Source organism: Musa acuminata, unplaced genomic scaffold (genome assembly GCF_036884655.1).
Source record: "Musa acuminata AAA Group cultivar baxijiao unplaced genomic scaffold, Cavendish_Baxijiao_AAA HiC_scaffold_438, whole genome shotgun sequence".
Taxonomy (NCBI): Eukaryota; Viridiplantae; Streptophyta; class Magnoliopsida; order Zingiberales; family Musaceae; genus Musa; species Musa acuminata.
The window spans coordinates 150,001-157,500 of NW_027020685.1; positions in this window are offsets into that span (position 1 = coordinate 150,001).

Below are 7,500 nucleotides of genomic sequence, written 5' to 3' on the forward strand. Positions count from 1 at the left end.
GAAGCGCGAGGCAGCACCGTCCCTGCTATACGAAAGCCCCATCCAGCCCTGTGCCACCCGGGGGGTTCCAGGGTGCTGAGATGGCTGACATTTTGCTCCGCTCACGACGGTCACCGCGCCACACAAGAACAGCCCAAAAACAGGCCAAAACAGCCCAAAAACGGGCCAAAACTGGCCATTTTTGGCTGCGCGAGCGAGCGGCGAGCGGCGAACAGCGAGCGAAGCGAGAGGCAGCACCGTCCCTGCTATACGAAAGCCCCATCCAGCCCTGTGCCACCCGGGGGGTTCCAGGGTGCTGAGATGGCTGACGTTTTGCTCCGCTCACGACGGTCACCGCACCACGCAAGAACAGGCCAAAAACTGGCCAAAACAGCCCAAAAACGGGCCAAAACTGGCCATTTTTGGCTGCGCGAGCGAGCGGCGAGCGGCGAACAGCGAGCGAAGCGAGAGGCAGCACCGTCCCTGCTATACGAAAGCCCCATCCAGCCCTGTGCCACCCGGGGGGTTCCAGGGTGCTGAGATGGCTGACGTTTTGCTCCGCTCTCGACGGTCACCGCGCAATGCAAGAACAGGCCAAAAACTGGCCAAAACGGCCCAAAAACGGGCCAAAACTGGCCATTTTTGACTGCGCGAGCGGCGAGCGGCGGACAGCGAGCGAAGCGAGAGGCAGCACCGTCCCTGCTATACGAAAGCCCCATCCAGCCCTGTGCCACCCGGGGGGTTCCAGGGTGCTGAGATGGCTGACGTTTTGCTCCGCTCTCGACGGTCACCGCGCAATGCAAGAACAGGCCAAAAACTGGCCAAAACGGCCCAAAAACGGGCCAAAACTGGCCATTTTTGGCTGCGCGAGCGAGCGGCGAGCGGCGGACAGCGAGCGAAGCGAGAGGCAGCACCGTCCCTGCTATACGAAAGCCCCATCCAGCCCTGTGCCACCCGGGGGGTTCCAGGGTGCTGAGATGGCTGACGTTTTGCTCCGCTCTCGACGGTCACCGCGCAATGCAAGAACAGGCCAAAAACTGGCCAAAACGGCCCAAAAACGGGCCAAAACTGGCCATTTTTGGCTGCACGAGCGAGCGGCGAGCGGCGGACAGCGAGCGAAGCGAGAGGCAGCACCGTCCCTGCTATACGAAAGCCCCATCCAGCCCTGTGCCACCCGGGGGGTTCCAGGGTGCTGAGATGGCTGACGTTTTGCTCCGCTCTCGACGGTCACCGCGCAATGCAAGAACAGGCCAAAAACTGGCCAAAACGGCCCAAAAACGGGCCAAAACTGGCCATTTTTGGCTGCACGAGCGAGCGGCGAGCGGCGGACAGCGAGCGAAGCGAGAGGCAGCACCGTCCCTGCTATACGAAAGCCCCATCCAGCCCTGTGCCACCCTGTCACGGACAAACTTCGAAACAAGGTGTTTGATGTAATGCTTATATATGTCCGTGTCTGTTGGCATATTCATGCCCTGTACAGAATGTAAAGGGGCGGCCGAAGGCTCATAAGTCCCATTTTAGTTGGGTTGGTGGCCTCTTTAGGCTTGTAAATAAAGGTTGTGTCATGTGGACACGTGAGAGAGCTTTCGGTCTGTAATGGACCATTTTACCCTTTGTTGTGCCACTGTTCAGAGCTTGTAAAGTCTGTTTGTAATTTGCATTGTCTATGAAGTGTTTTCCGGACATGTTTGCTTGTGGATCCCGTTTGTGGCGTTCTCTCTAACCCGTTCTCTCTTTTGGTGGTCCTAAGGGACAATGGGAGGCTTCGGGGAGGCTGACCTTTGCGGACGGACACGCAAGGGTGCCGCACGCCTTAGGCAAAACCAGCTAAGGTCGTGACACTTGGTATCAGAGCGGGACAAGCACTCATAGAAACACTTGACATGCAAACGTGGGGGACCTAGCGGGGCTGCGTTGAGGGCAGTCAGCACACGCGCGACCGTTTGAGGGAAAACGGGCATGGAGATGTAGGGAAAAGAGTCGCTCAGAGGAGCGGGCATCTGGCATTGGCATTCAGAGGAATGGCCAACCCTTCGCGCAAGAGGCACCACGAGAACAGGCAAGCTTGGAAGAATTTGGAGCGCACAAAGGTTGGGATGGCTGAGTTTGAGCTATGGCTCAACGTTGACAACTATACTTGATGGTGCTCTAGGCAAGCGAGGCGCTTGGCAAGAATGAGACCATGCAAGGTGGAGAGAGTTGCTCAACGACCAAAAGAGTTATGCAAAGCTCACAGAGGTGAGGGGAATTGCTAACTCGAAGATTTTGGTACTCATGCATGGGCTTGTATGCGGACGACGGAATGTTCGTGGCCATCCCAAGGCGGCCGAGACTCGGCACCATGGAGCATTGAAACTTTCTCTTCGGCATGTGAAGGATACGTCCGTAGGAGGCTGAAGTGTGCAACGAGTTCAGCATGTTGCTAGGCCTTGAGGGGTGCAGCGGTGGCTGTATTGACGTGGAGTCGCAATCTAGCAAGTGCGTTTGCAGGAGGCAGAACAATGCACAGTTTGTTCAGCAGATCGGAGTAGTCCAAGGGGATGGTGGTCTCCGAAACGAAGAGAGATGTTGCTCCAATGGGACAGTTATCCAGGAGGGATATGTCCCGGCTCTCCAGAGGGAGAATCATGTGAGACGGACCTCACATGTTGAGGAGGAGTACCTCAACAAACAACAACTCCACGAAGCTCGATGGACTGAGCAAGCGGCAAGGAGTTGTCGCATGATCTCGCTCGAGAGAATGCATTGGTGGATGCATTGCGAGATCAAGTGGGGGAGCGGCCTTAAGCAACTTAAATGAAGGCACACTTGGAGTCGATGTGGAGATCGGACTCAAGGGAGGGCTGACCCGTGGAATGGTGGGCGCGAGGGCCACCATCGACTCAATGCGAAAATGAGGAGCGGAGCAACTTGGGTGTAACTTGGCGAAGTACCCAAGCCGCATGAAGGGAGCCAGCAGAGAAGTTGGAACATGGAGCAGAGGCACAGTGCTTTCCTTAGACAGGGGTCAAGGACATGAACACTTGCAGAGGCAAGAGCAGGATCATGTTGTTCCATGGGTCCTTCATTCTGACGGAGCAGACTCATCTTGCATGGTGCCAAAGACGAAGGGAGCTTCGGGGCACATGCACCTTATCTCGGAGAAGCATTTGAGGGAGGAACTAAGGCGACTCAATTTGCGGAGGCGAAGTTGGGTTCAGAAGGCCTTAGCACGGGGCAAGAGGACGCAGAGGCGGGTACTCTTGAAGAATAAGCCACAGTGTTGCCATTCGAGTTGCTATGAAGGAAGCGGTGCGCAGCGGAGATTGTGCTGGTAGGGGCAGAGGCCCAGGATCCAGACAATGGTGCACCAATTGCAGCGAAGTCGGGGGACTTCGGGAGCTACTAGGCGATGGACTGTCCTAGAGCGGTGCTTCATCTAGGTGTGACCCACGAGTGGGTGGATGAAGATCGATTGCCAAAGGAGCGAACAAAATCGAAGGTGGAAGAGACCCGGCGATGTATTGGCAGAGGCCACACATGGAGGGTTCACAATTCGAGTTTATTCCCCAAGGATCAGAATGCAATGGAGATGTCACCAGGAGGCGACATGGTGCAGCGGATCGTGGTGGAACAGTTCGTGGCAATGCGATACACACAACTCGTCCCGTGAGGGATGAGATCATATGGAGGTATGATCGGGAGCTACTGGGAGCTCCGCTTTGGTGAACAACACGACGGCAAGAAGGGCTATGGATTCAAGGAGTGAAGGCCATGGTACCGCAGAGGCGGGTCTTACGGGCGTGCACCGAATTTTGCATCGGATGAAAACCTTGGTCATCAGCATATGGGGGCTGGGTTCCACCAAGGGAAAAGTTCGAATGCAAGTACCAGTGAGTTCCATGGGAGGGACTTGATCATGCAGAGGTATGATCGAAGCAGCTGGAGAGTTGGACTGCTCCAGAGCTCATATTCGCTTAAGGGAGCCCGGCAAGTCAGAGGACAAGGCCGAGTAAGCGAACGTTGCTACCAAGGAAGCTATGGAGAACAGAATCGGTGCAAACCCTACAATGCGATGGCAGAGGCCATGCATGGGAGTGCAGTCTGTCTTTCCATCGACCAGAAGGAGCTGCTTGAAGAACACGGAGGTGTTGAAGCAGGGGGTCGAAAGGGGCGAGGAAGCGACGACGAGTCCAGAGGGACTTAGCTACCCAAAATCAAGCATCAGTTAGAATGGAGGTGGACTCAGAGGAGTGCCACGGAGACATGTCTACTGATCGTGAAGAAAAGGGATGCAGATGCGAGGCGACGGATAGTAGAGCCATGGGCATTGCAGCGCCATGGTACCGCAGAGGCGGGACTTCCGTGCAAGTCATTGATCCCTTGCTCTCACGGAGGGAGAGCGTTTGGTCGTGAAAGGGGCCGAGGAGGTGGAGCATGCAGAGGCAATCTCCAAGTACCGGGACAAGGCTGAAGGGCAGAGGCCGAGGAACTTCGTAAGACCGGTGTCAGTGTGCTTCTCATCAAGACAGCCGTAAGTGAAGGACTTCGGGTCATGCAAGAGTGCACGACCAAGGAACGAAGCAGGCAGTACGCGGTGCTGTACCTTTGCTACTCAGTTGAGTAGGCGGCAGGGTTGATGGAGAAGACGGTACAATCCCAGAGGCGACCTCATCTATCAGAGAATTACTCCAAGTTGGGGTGAAAACTTCCCGCATTCCAGAAGTTCGATGGCATTGAGAAGGTGAATCACAGTAACTAACTCAATGCAAGGAGTGCAAACACTTCAAGTGCTTCAGAAGTGTGAGCAAAGAGCGGGCGAAGACCAGTAACCAGCTCGATGCATGAAGTACAACCTCGAGGAGGCGGGCGAAGTCAAGTAACTTTTGCCTTCTCAACTCTTAAGAGAATGGGCGAAACCGAGTACCCCAATTCTCTTATCTATCCAGCAGAGGAGCTCTGCACAAGTTCAAAGACCCTTCGAAGATAATGGAAGACAATAGTTGTCAAATCCTCACCAACGGTGATCAGTGCTACTGAGAGTAGATTGTCCGCTTCATTTCCCAACGAAATGCCAATCGAAAGCGGAAGTGATGCGAACCTACTTGGATGTGACAACTAACTGAAAGAAGAGTCAATGAGCAGATTTTGTGGAGGAAGGACCCAAAACTTCAGAAGTTTGCGAGGCGATGCTCGTTAAAGCTCCAACAAGCATCCACCCAGTTCAAGCAGCATGTGGAATTTCTGAGAGACTGGCGCAGTAAGGATGGTCTTTTCCTTCATCCGGGAGATCCGCAGGAATCAACGAGGATCAACACAACTCCGCCAACCCCACACCAGAGTCAGAGTCATTGGCGAGTTGAAGCAGCATGGCGGATCAAAGGTTCGACTACTCAAAAACAGCAGCGGAGAGCAGCTGGGAGCCAGGAGGCGCATTGCAGCTGGAGCAGAAGATTGAAGACTCAGCAAAGGCGAAGAGTTGCAGTGTTCACAAAGGCTTCGACGAGGACGTCGAAGGGATAAGTGGGGGAGAATGTCACGGACAAACTTCGAAACAAGGTGTTTGATGTAATGCTTATATATGTCCGTGTCTGTTGGCATATTCATGCCCTGTACAGAATGTAAAGGGGCGGCCGAAGGCTCATAAGTCCCATTTTAGTTGGGTTGGTGGCCTCTTTAGGCTTGTAAATAAAGGTTGTGTCATGTGGACACGTGAGAGAGCTTTCGGTCTGTAATGGACCATTTTACCCTTTGTTGTGCCACTGTTCAGAGCTTGTAAAGTCTGTTTGTAATTTGCATTGTCTATGAAGTGTTTTCCGGACATGTTTGCTTGTGGATCCCGTTTGTGGCGTTCTCTCTAACCCGTTCTCTCTTTTGGTGGTCCTAAGGGACAATGGGAGGCTTCGGGGAGGCTGACCTTTGCGGACGGACACGCAAGGGTGCCGCACGCCTTAGGCAAAACCAGCTAAGGTCGTGACAACCCGGGGGGTTCCAGGGTGCTGAGATGGCTGACGTTTTGCTCCGCTCTCGACGGTCACCGCGCAATGCAAGAACAGGCCAAAAACTGGCCAAAACGGCCCAAAAACGGGCCAAAACTGGCCATTTTTGGCTGCACGAGCGAGCGGCGAGCGGCGGACAGCGAGCGAAGCGAGAGGCAGCACCGTCCCTGCTATACGAAAGCCCCATCCAGCCCTGTGCCACCCGGGGGGTTCCAGGGTGCTGAGATGGCTGACGTTTTGCTCCGCTCTCGACGGTCACCGCGCAATGCAAGAACAGGCCAAAAACTGGCCAAAACGGCCCAAAAACGGGCCAAAACTGGCCATTTTTGGCTGCACGAGCGAGCGGCGAGCGGCGGACAGCGAGCGAAGCGAGAGGCAGCACCGTCCCTGCTATACGAAAGCCCCATCCAGCCCTGTGCCACCCGGGGGGTTCCAGGGTGCTGAGATGGCTGACGTTTTGCTCCGCTCTCGACGGTCACCGCGCAATGCAAGAACAGGCCAAAAACTGGCCAAAACGGCCCAAAAACGGGCCAAAACTGGCCATTTTTGGCTGCGCGAGCGAGCGGCGAGCGGCGGACAGCGAGCGAAGCGAGAGGCAGCACCGTCCCTGCTATATACGAAAGCCCCATCCAGCCCTGTGCCACCCGGGGGGTTCCAGGGTGCTGAGATGGCTGACGTTTTGCTCCGCTCACGACGGTCACCGCACCACGCAAGAACGGACCATAAACAGGCCAAAACAGCCCAAAAACGGGCCAAAACTGGTCATTTTTGGCTGCGCGAGCGAGCGGCGAGCGGCGAACAGCGAGCGAAGCGTGAGGCAGCACCGTCCCTGCTATACGAAAGCCCCATCCAGCCCTGTGCCACCCGGGGGGTTCCAGGGTGCTGAGATGGCTGACGTTTTGCTCCGCTCACGACGGTCACCGCGCCATGCAAGAACGGACCAAAAACAGGCCAAAACAGCCCAAAAACGGGCCAAAACTGGCCATTTTTGGCTGAGCGAGCGAGCGGTGAGCGGCGAACAGCGAGCGAAGCGAGAGGCAGCACCGTCCCTGCTATACGAAAGCCCCATCCAGCCCTGTGCCACCCGGGGGGTTCCAGGGTGCTGAGATGGCTGACGTTTTGCTCCGCTCACGACGGTCGCCGTGCCACGCAAGAACGGACCAAAAACAGGCCAAAACAGCCCAAAAACGGGCCAAAACTGGCCATTTTAGGTTGCGCGAGCGAGCGGCGAGCGGCGAACAGCGAGCGAAGCGTGAGGCAGCACCGTCCCTGCTATACGAAAGCCCCATCCAGCCCTGTGCCACCCGGGGGGTTCCAAGGTGCTGAGATGGCTGACGTTTTGCTCCGCTCACGACGGTCACCGCGCCACGCCAGAACAGACCAAAAACAGGCCAAAACAGCCCAAAAACGGGCCAAAACTGGCCATTTTTGGCTGCGCGAGCGAGCGGCGAGCGGCGAACAGCGAGCGAAGCGAGAAGCAGCACCGTCCATGCTATACGAAAGCCCAATCTAGCAAAGAACAGCCCAAAAGGAGGCAAAAACG